This window comes from Monodon monoceros, unplaced genomic scaffold (genome assembly GCF_005190385.1).
Source record: "Monodon monoceros isolate NGI ecotype Baffin Bay Population unplaced genomic scaffold, NGI_Narwhal_1 Super_Scaffold_11, whole genome shotgun sequence".
NCBI lineage: Eukaryota > Metazoa > Chordata > Mammalia > Artiodactyla > Monodontidae > Monodon > Monodon monoceros.
The window spans coordinates 24,152,626-24,167,349 of record NW_021703767.1 but is presented as its reverse complement, the minus strand read 5'-3'; the positions used below and the strand labels follow the sequence as shown (position 1 = coordinate 24,167,349).

Here is a 14,724-nt window from a genome sequence, read left to right as displayed (position 1 = left end):
TTGGAGATGCTTATAGCTGCATTTAAAAATACCTAAACCAAGTCCTTACATATATCATAGTTACTGATCATTAGACTAATTACTGCAAACTTATTCTGAGTCTTCTAATTTTGTGGGTTTTTTCAGCTTCTACTTTCAATCATTTTTATATTTTGGGGGAGTCAATGTGGTTGTGGTTGTCTCTTCCCAATTTTTAAATTTCTTCCTGTTTGAATGGTTTACTTTTTACTTCTATATTTTTACACAGATTTCTGCCCTCCTGCCATCCCTAATGAAAAGAAGCTATTATTTTACTTCTACCTGTCTTTTAATTATTTTCTGCACTTAAATTAGTGTATGTAATTGTCAATGCTCAACACTTTTTTATCTTTATCATTCTGTTTGGCAGTGTCTTTGCTTACCTTTGCATCTTGCATCTCACTTCTTTTTTTCTCAGCTCAGTGTTCTTTTTACTGAAAGCTAAACCTCTGTTTCTTTCAGAAATCATCTTTAAATTCTAGGTCCTTTCATGATTTATCTAATTAATGTGTTCTTACTTCATCTTCCTGATTTTTAAATAATTTTTATGTGTAGGACAATCTACTAAGGCACTTGGCTCTGTGTATAATCTCTTTTCCAATTCCTAGCCTCTCCTAAATCATAGATTTTATCTTGTTTTTTTGACGGTATTAATCCCCCCCTCCTTTTTTCAAAGTTCATATTTTAATCTTTTACGTTCACTGAAAAACTGAGATTTGAATTCCTACTTGATATTTCCCTTTTATTTACATTTTGTTCTTGAAATGTAGCAAATTCCCTCATTTTAAGATTTAGTATTAAATTTTGAAACCAGAGTAACTTTTCCCATGTTTCTAGCTGTTTGAAAGGTAAAGAATCCTAACATAGCTTCATATTCACCAGAGGTTTCAATTCCTCATTCTTTCACCCTGCTCTTATACTTCCACCCAGTTCTTATATTAATTTTAAGACTTTCCACTTTAATTTTATAAGGCAGCAGTCCTTATCTTGAATTAACTTGGGAAACGAATAAATTATTTTTGTCCAATTATCAGAATGTAGTTGAATCTACCTTTTCTTTGTGGATAGTTGTCAACTAGAAATGATACATGTTTTATCTAATGTTAACTTCTACTTGTTGTTCATCTTAAATTTTAACATCAGCATAGAAGATAACATACAAATGAAATACTTATGAAAATACTTTATTATTTGAATTTATTTTGTTAGCTTTGTTTTTTTTAAATTATGAAATAAATATAAACCCCACCTAAACTACTTGTTGAATTAAGGGTTTAATTAATTAAACCCTTATTCACTACGTTTTAATGCAGTAAATACAGGAGCTCAAATTATAATCTTAAGATCTGGTTTCTCTCTAACTCTTGGCTCTACTCTTATCCAAAGTGGTTTATTCTCAGGTCTGTGTAGTGGCCCAATAGCTGCCAGCAGACTCAGCCCCATATCTTCCAACATTCAAGTCCAGTTAAAAAAAAAAATGGTATCCACCAAAAGCCATCCTTTGCTTACCCAATATTTTTATCCTCATTTCATTCTATACATAGATTTTTTAAGATAGCCCAAATGAATGACTAAAGCACATTCCAGGCAATAGAAGTAGAAAGTACCAAGGATGTGAGGAACAGGTTTCCCTTGACTGTCAAGAGCTTGGAACAGAAGAAAGAGTAGGAAGTTGGAGGAAAGGACAGTGATGTAATGTAGGTCCAGAATATGTATGTTTTTGGAACCATTTAAATGGCATTGGTTTTTATCCAGAGTGAAACATGAAGCTGCTGGAGGGATTTAAGTAATGTGATCATAGTATTCTAAAAGCATTTTATTCTGGCTGCTTTCTTGAATATAGACCATTGGAAAGGGTAGGATCAGGGAGGTCAGTTAGGAGGCTTTGGCTTCTAGGCAGGAGAGAATGGTGTCTGTAATTGGAAAAGGTCTTAAATTCTGGATATTATTTAGGACTAAAATGACTTTGCAACGTATTGAATGTGTGATGCAGGAGAAAAAAAAGAAAAAGAATTCTACTTCAGGACGTTTTGAGTGAGTTGGAGTCACCATTAACTGAGATGGGAAAGATTGTCCACAGGCAAGTTTTAAAGGAAGGTACTTTTGATATCCTAAGTATTATGCCATTTTGACTGTAGCTCAATCTGCTAACGGAAGCATGGTTAATTGAGTTTAGCAAGTTTATAAATTATCAGGAACAGCATCTCTGTAAGAGGCACTACAGTATTGAAAAGAGCCTTAGAGTAAGCACAAAAATAATGGCGAAGAAGATCTATGGATTCAGACCACAACAAAAGTATGTTCTTTGTCTCCTACTCAAGAAAATAAATTTAAACTAGGAAACTGGATTTTAAGTGTCAATAAACGTGACAGCCTATTTCTTTAAATTTTTTTCTAGGTTTGATTTTGAATATTAGTAATGGGACTATCTTGTGTCTTAATTTTATAAAATAACTTTTTTATATTTAACAGCGTGTAACACTTGCCTTTCCACCCAAATCAGACACAAAATTTTCTATAATATTTTGTATAACTTCTATTCATAAAATCTCTCGTAAAAATGATTATGATGATGTTAATGATAACACCCTTCTAGATACTTATCTAGTTAATTATTAATGTGAACTTAAACTAGCAATTTGTTAAATGTGTCTTCTTATGTTCTGATTTACTGGTAAATCCCACAATGTAGAAGGACTAACTATATAGCTTTTATAAGCCAATGATTGGCCCACTTATTTTAAGCCTAAATTCCCATGATGCACTTGGACTGGTCTGTCTCACCCCTTTGGGACAAATGGAACTTCTGAGAATACAAAGTTAATGCTGCTTCTATGTCATAACAAAGTTCTTTGTAGTTGAACCAGGAATGTCATGTTTTTTCTCCATATCCACGAATCTTTGGCAGGCTAACTTGAAGCATAATATCTCAGATGCTTAAAACTTCTTGACATTGCATACATAATATTTCACCTAATACAAATACCCTTATTTTTCTCTGAGGAAAGACTTTTCCCCATCAATTTGTTTATATATTCTTCAGGTGAAAAAATTCTATGCAGCTAAACAGAAAACATACATCTCAGCTGTGGAAATTTAGAGTATTATTTAACATAGAAGTTAAACTAATGATAGAATTATGACACAATTTGGATTGTTGAAAATGACATTTAAGACTTCTGTTTAGGGCTTCCCTGGTGGCGCAGTGGTTGAGAGTCCGCCTGCCAATGCAGGGGACACGGGTTCATGCCCCAGTCTGGGAGGATCCCACATGCTGTGGAGCAGTTGGGCCCGTGAGCCATGGCCGCTGAGCCTGCGCATCTGGAGCCTGTGCTGTGCAAAGGGAGAGGCCACAACAGTGAGAGGTCTGCGTACTGCAAAAGAAAAAAAAAAAAACACTTCTGTTTAAATACTTTTAATTTTTTCTATTAGGTCTTTATTAATTGTAGCTATTATGAGGCACCTTAATATCTATGCATTTATTTATTTATCTGTAAAATAAGGATACTATTAGTTTCTATTTCATGGAATAACAGCAAAAATGAAATGAGTTAATTCATGTAAATTCCTTACAGTGTTGTCTGGCACATTGAAAGCATTCAAAGATTGACTATTACAATTGTAATTGTACTTCTGAGAATATGAGCCAAGAGTAGTTGGCAGCTACCAAGATACCACATGGAGAATGAGAATGAATCCAGAACAGAATAGTATTAGAGAAGAATTTGTCCTGGGGAAACTATCTGAATCTCAGATTTCACTTCTGCTTGAAGCTCAGGGATTGTGAGTTATGTATACCAATAAATTCCACCCACTTTTTTTCAAAGTACGTTTGGCTTAGATTTTCTGTCACTTCAATCCAAAAAATTCAGTACTAAGGCAAAAAATGGAAATAACCATTCTAACAATTCAGAATAAACCGAGTAAAAGTATGGTGAATTAAAGTAAGAACCCCTGTATCCTGGTCTGGAATAGTGAGAAATGTGGAACTTCTCTGATTTTCATTTTAGCAGTTCTATCAGCTATCATTCACCTAGCAAACAACTCCAAAATCTAAGTGGCTTATAATGACACATTTCTTGTTCACATTATAGATGATCAAACATGAGCTTTGACTCAGTTTAGCTCAAATTGTCTCCATTCCAAGATTCAACCTGAAGAGCACCCCCTTTTTGTGGCAAAGGGAAAGAAATTAAGAGGGTGAGTTAAACCGTGCAATTCCAGTGATACCTTCTGCTCTAATTTAACATATAACTATGGCATAAAGCTTAATGACTCAAATCTCATGGGCTAAAGCAAGTCACAAGACTGAGATGTCATCAGTTAGACAGAGGAGTATAATTATTCACCAAAAGCACAAGTAAGCCATTTATAGGTGGTGGTGTGCGTGATCCTCTAGAGCAGCGGTCCCCAACCTTTTTGGCACCACGGTCCGGTTTCGTGGAAGATAATTTTTCCACGGACTGGGGATGGGGAGGATGGTTTTAGATGATTCAAGTGCATTACATTTATTGTGTACTTTATTTCTATTGTTATTACATTGTAATATATAATGGAATAATTATACAACTCACCATAATGCAGAATCATTGGGAGCCCTGAGCATTTTTCCTTCAACTAGATGGTCCCATCTGGGGGTGGTGGGAGACAGTGACATCCAAAGTGTGTTGCTTATGTCCAGTCTACTCCGTGATCTCGTTTTGGTTGCTGTCACTGCAGAAAACCCTGCCTCACAAAGATAGGATGCTGGAAATGGAAGCAGGCTTTTCAGTGCTTTTGTGACAATCTCAGGATATTCCGCCTTGACTTTAATCCAGAACGTATGGAGGTCTGAAGTTGTCTCAAACATACTTTTAAGGCCACCGTCATTTGCAATCTCAAGCACTTGATCCTCTTCTAGCACAAAGTTGATTCACCTGGCTTATTCACAAATGGGTCATGGACCCATTCCTTCCCAGTTCAGGGGACTTTTGTGGTTGGGAAGTAATGCTCAAACTCTCGAAAGCTGAGATAGGTGATCATGCACCACCTGGAAGAAAGAAAACCCTGGCTCAGTCTCTTTCAAAATCTCTGCTAATGTTTGAAACATGTCAAAAATCCCAATGTTCACTCGTCACCCCCATAATTCCAGTCTGGCTTTGAATGCAGCCACTTTATCTGCCGACTTGAACACAGTTGTCATTCTCCCCTGAAGTGACAGATTGAGGTCGTTGAGCAGGTTGAATATGTCACACAAGTAAGCAAGTTTTTTGACCCATTCTTTGTCACTGAAATGTGCTGCCAGTGGTGACTGCTCTTCTAATAGAAATCTCTGGAGTGGCTCTCGTAACTCAGAAACTCTGGCCAGTGATCTACCTTTAGAAAGCCATCTCACTTCTGTGTGTAAGAGAAGACGTGTGTGCTCTGGGTCCATCTCCTCATAGAGCTACACGAACAGACGTGAGTTAAGGGCATGTACTTTAATGTGGTTGATAAGTTTAATGACATCCTGGAAAATGTTAAGTTCAGATGACATTTTTCGGCTAGCCGGCATTTCTCTATGGATGACACAGTGCGTAGACTCACATTCAGAAGCGACCTCTTTGACCCAAGTGGTGAAACCAAAAAGCCATCCAGTTATGGCAGCCGCTCCACCCAGGCATATACTGATACAAAATGACCAATTCAGTTTTCTTGCTATGTGATCATTCAAAGACTTGAATAGTTCTGCAGCTGTGGTGTTGGTTGGCAACAAAAGTGCACATAACATATCCTCATGCACATCTTCCTGAAGAATATATCACACAAAAACAAGCATTGTTGCCTGTTGTCAACATCAGTAGATGTGTCAACCTGGATTGTGTACCATGGTGACTCATTAATCCTCTCTAATAATTGTGCCTCAATATCCTCTGCTATTTAATCAATTCGTCTAGTTATGATGCTAGCCAAAAGAGGAACATGTGCCACCTTTTGAACTGCGGCCTCTCCTAAAAGTTCACAACAAATGTCCTTAGCAGCAGGCAGGATCAACCCTTCACCAATAGTAAAGGTCTTCTTAGCTTTAGCAATGTGGTTAGCCACTAAGAATGATGCTCTCAGTGCAGACACGTTTGATGAAGTGGTGGCCTTCAGTAATTGCTTCTGTTCTTCGTGTTCACGTTTTTTCTTTTGAAAAACTCCAAAGGCTTGTCTTTTAATGCAGGGTGCTTGGTCTCCACATGGCAAAGCAGTTTTGAAGGTTTCATGGCTTCGTTGGATAGCTGGTTGCCACATATTATACAAAGTGGGCTTGGAGAATGTCAATCACTGGTTGCAATGAACTCATAATTAAATAGGACTCAGTATTTTCTTTTAAATGCAGCTTCCTTTTTTGTTGGCAGTCTTAGAGTCTTCTGCTGCCTCGTCATTGGGTCTTTCCCCCTTTTTAAAGAAGCTCTCCAGCGACATTTGTTTTGTACTCATTTTGTCTGGGGTTAGCTTGTGCGCTTACCAAAACTGTGACTGAGACAAGTGCATAGTGCGGGAAAGAGGCGTGGATGGAAAATAATCGGTGGGCCACGCACGGACTAAAATAAGTGTCGGATTCTGACTTACAGCCTGCCACCAGATGCAGCTGTACAGTTGAAGTACACCAACTCACTTGCCACTATAAAGCCTGCCACCAGATGCAGCTTAATTGTCACTTGCCACTCACTGACAGGGTTTTGATATGCGTCTGCAAGCAATTGATTTATTACGGTCTCTGTGCAGTCAAACCTCTCTGCTAATGATATTCTGTATTTGCAGCTGCTTCCCAGCGCTAGCGTCACCCCGTCAGCTCCACCGCAGATCATCAGGCATTAGATTCTCATAAGGAGCACGCAACCTAGATCCCCCGCATGCGCAGATCACAGAAGGGTTCTCGCTCCTATGAGAATCTAATGCCCCCGCTGATCTGACGGGTGGTGGAGCTCAGGCGGTAATGCAAGCTATGGGCAGTAGCTGTAAATACAGATAGAGCTTCGTTCACTTGCCCGACACTCACCTCCTGCTGTGTCCCAATTCTTGGCCCTGGGGTTGGGGACTCCTGCTCTAGAGAGGTATAGGGAATGAAAATCTGGCTCAATAACATCTGGAACATTAAAGTACTTATTAGGAAAGAAGATTTTTGGTGTAATGGTTTTTACTTTCAGTTTCAATAGCATTATATTAGAAAGATATTATATCAGACTTCAGGTATCCTCTTCAGACGTGGATTGGTTTGATGGGAATTCCTTTCTACCTATTGCCTGAAATTTAAAATGGATGGGATAATGGTTTTCTAGATGGAGTTTAGTTTTAACTGTAGTAGGGAAATAAAACTGGGGTAGATTGGAACCTAGAAGAAATTTTTCCTTTTTTGTACTTTGAAGCTTCTCTTTTAAACACACTTTCTATGTTGAGAAAGGAATACTTTTCTCTGTTTTAAGAGGCAGCCATGAGGCAAGGGCCAGATTGAATTTGCTTCCTCACAGTCATTTTTATGAATTCCCCAGAGGTAGAAGCCAGGTAAGACCTAGTAGAATGATCAGTCTAATAGCTAATGGTTATTGGGCATTTAATATTTGTCAGACAGTACACTGTTCTAAACACTTGATACGCATTAAATAATATATTTAGTACTGCAACTCTATAAGGTAGGCACTACTAATATCCTCCTTGCGTGGATAAGGAAAATTAGAAACAGCTTGTTTAAGTAACTTGTTCAAACGTACCCAGCTGGTAACTGGTGGTGCTAAGATTCGAGCCTACAGGCTGGCTCCTAATCTAAGTTATTAACCAGTGAATGCACTACTATCTTTCAGGATGAAGAAAGTATCAGTAACTTTGATTGTTGGGGAAGAAGAAATTTTCATTCTACCTCTCTTGAGTTCTTGTGGCTGGACTTGTAATAAAATTGACACAAGACAGATTAACAGGAGAAAAATAGACTTAAATAAATGATACAAATAACAGTTGAATTCAAGTTCACTTAGACGAAACAGATTAATTTACTTGTATAATAAGGAAAACATTAGTCCTAAAGCCTAGAGAATGAGAAGCATAATCTTCTTTGTCTTTTAAAAAAATGTCATTACTATTTCAAGTCCTCATTTTACTGGAGTATTGAAATCTTAATTTGCCTAAAATCACTATTCCCAGTTTTCTTAGGGCTCTCTTTTAGGGCCAGCATAGCTTTGCTCTCCATTGCATTGCTTTTTTAATCTGATAGCTTTTCAGTTGCCCCTCGTCCTCTGGAGGACATGGGATTTACTGTGATCACTGAGGTCAGGATGTGGTTCAGGAAACCACCATCTCTCTAAGGTTGCATATCTACATGTCATCTCTGTCCCCTTCCCCAACCTACTACTCCTCTGAATCGTCCCTTCTCCCGTCAGATGTGGAGAGGATGGTGAGAGAGAGGAGAGCACACTGGGAGGCCTTGCTCTTATTGATCATTTACCTTTCCACATCTTTTTAAAAAGTTTTTTGTTGTTGTTCTGAAAGAATCTAGACCTCTGAAGAGCAAAATCCAGGCTACACCTGATTTTTCCCTCTTTAATATCTTGTCACATCATTTCTCTGAAAAAGGAAGCTCAGAATAGCCTAATGGAGATCAACAATGGAAACTAAATACTGGAGAAGGATAATTGTTAATGTTTCAAAATATACTTTTCTGTCACACACATTTGTTACAGTTTGAAAATCAAAGCAGCAGATTAAAGAACAAATAAACAAAACCATGCCAAGATGGTCTGAGAAAAATATGGATGTTCTATTTTTTTTTCTTATGGACTATTTTTAAAGTCTTTATTGAATTTGTTACAATATTGCTTCTGTTTTATGTTTTGGTTTTTTGTCCGCAAGGCATGTGGGATCTTAACTTCCCGACCAGGGATTGAACCTGCACCCCCTGCATTGGAAGGTGAAGTCTTAACTACTGCACTGCCAGGGAAGTCCCCTGGATGTTCTATTTTAGAGAAAGAAATATATGAGAAATAAGTCTTAGAGTCACTGAATACACCATCTTGTTGACACTGGATATGGTATAGGGAATAAACTGTTCAAAATCACTACAAATTATTCTCTTAGAAGATTAGGTGTGGGATAAAGATCAGAAAAGTAGAAATTTTCTGTAAAATCTGTATGTACTAACACAAGAAAGTTTTCATAAAACATTAAATTAAAAACAAATTAAAAGAGGTTGAAAAACAATATAAATTTATCTCACTTTTATGTTAGTGAAGTATTTTGCTATATAAGTTGTGAATTTTATTTTTAAAGAAAAAGTATTAGCGATGTGAGTTTTAAAACTTTATGTAAAAACTTGCTAATGAGATAAAAAGAGTTAACACATGAAATCTAGTATAAATGTCGGCCCTGATCTATACCTTTGAGGTTATTAAGACTTTCTTCCATAATATATTTGTAAGCATTTAATAAATATAAAATATTTTAGTACCTATAAAACTCCCTTAATCACTCCTGGCTAGACACACCTGGCTAGGTACCTTAGAGAATAGAGGAGAGTAGGAGTAGTCATGTAAGTTTTATAGTCTTTTGTTTTGGGTACCTCCTGGGTCTTTAATTTTTTATTAGCCTTTTACAATGAATCATTCAATGAAGCTGTTTTGGAATCTTGAAGCCTTTTGACAGCTTCTGCATGCCAATTAAAATAGGTATACCATTCTGTTAGATTTGGAAGCCCTTGCTTTTAAGTATACTTCTTAAATGAACAATCTTGTCTAATTGGAACATTCCCATAGTGGCTGTTGTAATTCTAGGTTATTTTAGTAAGACTTTGTCATTTCTGTAGATACCTGCAGCTTCCACACCACAGTTCTGAAAGTGCACAGAAAGTGGTGCACTCAGTTCTTTGAAACTTGAGGATTCCATTTCTTTAGCTAAGCCTTGGGCCTCTTGGAGCCAAATGAATACCTAAGAGAGATGTGCTGCTGGATGGCGGTTTTGTGGGATTTTGCAGTGTACCTCCTTGCACAGACATTTTCGTGAGGTTGGCAGGTGACCTAGTGTGAAACTAACCTGTTCTGTGACCAACTTATCCTAGCAAGAGAGTCTTAGCATTAGATGGTGAGTGCTCTAACAGCTTTTAAGTGCTTGATCCCTGCCCATCAATTTTGTGGCTTTGGTTTGCGAGATTCCCATTAGCAGTAGGTTGAAATATATACCTCCAAAGCGTTAAGAATCACTGTTTCATGGCTTGAACTTTGGTGTATTTCCCATTATTTATATGACAATCTACATTAAAAACTATTAGAAATTTAGCTAATTGGTCTGTTACATGTATAGAGGTGCTCCTATAAAGGTACTCCTATCATCTGGTGCTTTTAATTGAAACTACAAATGGTAGTGAATCAGCATTTCTTTTAGACTAATGGTGGGGCTTCCAGACTAAGAAAATCATTTCCAAGAGGGACTTGCAAAGTCCATTCAGGCATAAAGAAATCTAACAGCTATATATTTACAATTTATTCTTTGAGAAATGTGTATATTTGCAAATTTGTATCTACTATCCATCTGAAAAAAGTAATTTATCTATATTGTGCATACAAGACTGTATCTCGCAGAATTAAAGCAGTTTCCAAAGTCTGATAGCTCAGTGACGTCAGATAGTTAATATAATTTATCCTATACTCCACTGATAAACTGGGGGCTCAAATATAAGAACTGGAGTGCAAATTCAATAAGAGACTACTAATTTTCTTCCTCTTTGCAGTAAAGTTTGTTACTACTAAAAGATAAGTTTGAACTGCATGTACGTTTTCTTATTTTCCCAGTACTACCCTCTTTTTCATGTTTCTTCCTAGAATAGTTGACAGACTCTGAAGAACTATCCATCCAGTATCCAGGCCATTTTCTTAGAAACATTCTAAGAAAAAAAAGAATAGGTGTCTCAGGTGAGAAATATATTCCTTTCTCATTGGGAGTGCCTCCCCTTTTTATCATATTAGATAAGAAATAGTTCCTTGCCATTTTTAAGAAATTGCTTAGTGCAGTTCCACTAAGACCTGTATTTATGCAGGGTTTGGATCTCAGACAGCTTTCTTCAGACTCTCATGCTCTTCCCTTAACAGTCTGGCTGGCACTGTATACTTCTGCCACAAACAAGGGTTCTCAAGACTCTTGCTCTGCCACAATCTCCCTTCTGAGCAATTGGCAGTGGCCACAGAAGAGTTAATGATATATAAAAACAGCCTTTAATTATGAAACTTCCAGAGATTTTAAACTGCTTTGTCTCCCCACACTTGGCTTATTCGAATTCATTAAAATTCCAGCTGAAAAGAAAAGGAAATATAGAAATACACAGAACCTTCACAGTTTAAGACAAAACCATATGTTGATTTTAATTCATGGAATAAAATAGAGTAGAATTAATGTGTAATTTGCCTTAAATTATTAAGCCTTTCTATATGTCTTCACAGTATGTGTGGTATAAACTTGTTACTTTTTCAGTGAAAATACATTTGATCGTATCTTATAAGGCAAAACATTTCTTTGAAATGTATAAATCTCTAAGAAATCAAACATGAGTTAGCAGTTTTGTAGCTAACAGAAAGTTTGTTTTATGTATTACTGTTCTTATTGCACTGTTAGTTGATTCTGTTCTCTTAAGCAAACTTCATAAATTCTGTGAGTTTTATCTCAAGGAAAATAATTTATTTTGTCAGTGTTTAAAAAGATATTATTAGACTTGCTCTTTTCTTTTCATTTCCTTGTATAAGTAGGTAAGAGATGTGTTACAAAACTGTTGTGTAATAAAACAGTCACCCTTATCCATTCTTATGAAAGGAAGAACTCTCTTCAGGAATTCCATTGTCATATCTTTAAATGCTTAACATTATCCCTTCCAAATGTTGCTAATCAATTTGGAGATGTATGAAAAATAATTAGTTCAAATATCAAGCATTGGTGGATTTCTATTAAACCAATAGGAACTTAGAGGATATAAGTATCTTGTCCTAAATGTGCAAATATGCCTCTCTTTCACCTTTAGCCTTCTCTGGATTATTAGCGGTAATATTAATATTATTGTTAAGGATGAGTGTTAGATGCTATTAGTGATATGTTTTATGTTTATATGCTTATTTTATGCTCTTAAATTGTAATGCTGTTACTATCAGCTTGTAGTGGCAAGAGTGGCATCTCAGTTACTGCAGAGTTGTATCTAAACATGGATAATAAAGTAGAGTATAAGGTAAATAGGTTGCTATTCTTCAATGTGTTTAAAGCATTAGTTAATAAACACAAAAATTTTAATGCAGCTCAGGTTCCTTTTATGAGTAGTCCCCTGAAGTAAACAATAACAAAAAGTTACATGGATGGCAATTGACAATAGTAATTATAATACTATTAAATACAGTTAAAAATTTCTACCACATTCATGATTTTATTTACTACATTTTGGATAATAAGTTCAGTTGATTGAGAATTACATTATGAAAGTAAACAGTCCTAGTTTTTCCATAATTGGAATTAATTTTGTCTTGTTGTCTTGATAGCTCATTGAAAACATGAGACCAGAAATTAAGTGTACATAAGAAAGAACAGAATAAACATGAGGAGGCCACTTTTTTCTCTACCTTTACCATGTTAGTTTCGAAAAGTCATACCATGTTTTCCTTCACTGTATTTGCTCTATGTTTGTTCTTCACTGTATTTGCTCTATCTGTTCTGTGGTGATTGGTTTACTCTTTATTGGTGGACTACTTAGACTTTGTCTACCTGGCGTAGAGAACTCTGGGAACATTATTAGTGGAAGAGCTGGATACTGTAGATAATTGAGTGCCCTTCAGAATGTGTCTGAAATACCTCATTGAAGAATCCTGGGCCCCACCTCACATTTTCTGAGTAAGCATTTACAGTGATGCATTTTTTAACAAGAAGCAAGAAAATTATTTTAGATATATGTGTCTAATACTGGGTGCCTGGTGTACAATGAGCTGAGAGCAAGCTGGGGATGGATCAAGATGATAAATAGACATGGATAAGCTAACAAGGGATGTGTGGCTGTGATCTTATTTCTTTGGCGACAAGAGAGCACATGTTACTTGTGTCCTTAGAATTTTAAGAGTAATTCTAAATAGTGCATTTGAGATCATTCAAGGATACTGAAATCCCAAAAAAATCAATGTTGGCCCCTCATAGTTTAGACAGTTACATAGAACAAGGTGCTATTAAATGGCTAAATCCTTCATCTAATTTCCATTTGCAAATAAATAGAGATTTTGTTTGAAGAAATACTAGAATATGACATTTAGGAAACTACACAGTGACCATCTATTACAACTAGTAGAGGGGAAAACAAATCACAAAGTAGGTATGTGGCTAGAAAATATGTTAAAAATTTTTAAAAATTGAACAGATACAATAGCTACAGAATTTAAGAGAGATTTCTTTTGCATGTACTGATTGAGCTTGGTTAAAAAGATAATTTAGAAAAGTGATTGGGCTGTTTTCTGTAATTTATTGTGAAGAAATATTACAACGGTTATCATTATTTTTCTTTATGATCATAATTAGTAGCCACATAATATATGAGAAAAATAAATGCAATAAGAAATACAGATGAAAATATTACAGAATGACATTTTATAAGATAAAGTCTATCTTTAGAAAATATATATGTAAAGAGAGAACTTTTTGAGAGGAAATACTGAGTTGAAGTTGGAATTTGAGAGTGGGAGCACTGATCTATGATAAAGGAGAGGACGGCACAAAAAAGTTACATTTAAAAGAAACTGGAAAAGACATGCAGATTTTGATGAGAGAGAATTAGACCTCAATGGGGTGAGATAAAGAAAAAACAAAAAGAAAAAGGCATAGTTTTAGACTGGTTTTCATGTTTTTAAATATCCCGAGAGCAGATAAACCTATTATCACAGGATGAATCTGACCAAGTGGAGTTAAGGTCTGTAAAAAAATTATACTATAACACTACTGTCTATAATGATGGCATTTTAATCTGAAAAACTACAGACAACTGGTGTGACCTGTATCACACGATTAAGGAAAATGTAAGGAACTAGGGGAGTAGAGGATGAGTCAGAAAAAAAGGTAAGGAAATAAGAAAAAAATAATTTGAGTTGTGTGTAAAATAGTAACCTTGCCCAGACTACTCCAAAGCTTTGCATCCCTGAATAAACGGTATTTTTATGATAATTTTCATGTCAAACTTTCTTGATTCAGAGCACCTTAGTGTTTCGGTAATTTTTTCACATGTCTCGTGGGCAAAAAACAAAATTATAACTGAAAGACATTAGGTAACTTAAACACTGTAATATGCATAGTTTCAAAAAATATCACTGTGATTCTCTCAAAAATTTAAAATAGCCTGTGACTCTTCTGTGACGTCCTAGGGTGCCTTGGCACATAGTTTGAGAACCATGTGCGCAGTTACTTAATCTGGTAGTCGTCTATACATGTCGGCTTACCTATTTTATTCATTAATATTGATGTCTCAAACAGATCATTGGTTGTAGCCCTCTGTGATTTGACCAAAGTTTGGAGCAATCCGGTAACTTGCCTTTTTTGAACTCTTGCTCTACTGAGTGTTTCAGCCTTAACACAGCAGTGGATTCATGATTATGGCCAAACCTTTAGGATATCCAGAGTTGATGATATGAAGTAATTTACAAGGAGATAAAACGTTACAGAAAATGTTCATGACACTCATGTAATTCTTTGTTTTATAAGAGATACATGTTT

At 36.0% G+C, this 14,724-nt stretch overlaps 1 pseudogene; it reads right to left on the bottom strand.

The window, feature by feature from the left end:
• LOC114890227 overlaps nt 1-14,724 on the bottom strand; it is an 80,981-nt pseudogene that overhangs the window by 11,191 nt on the left and 55,066 nt on the right.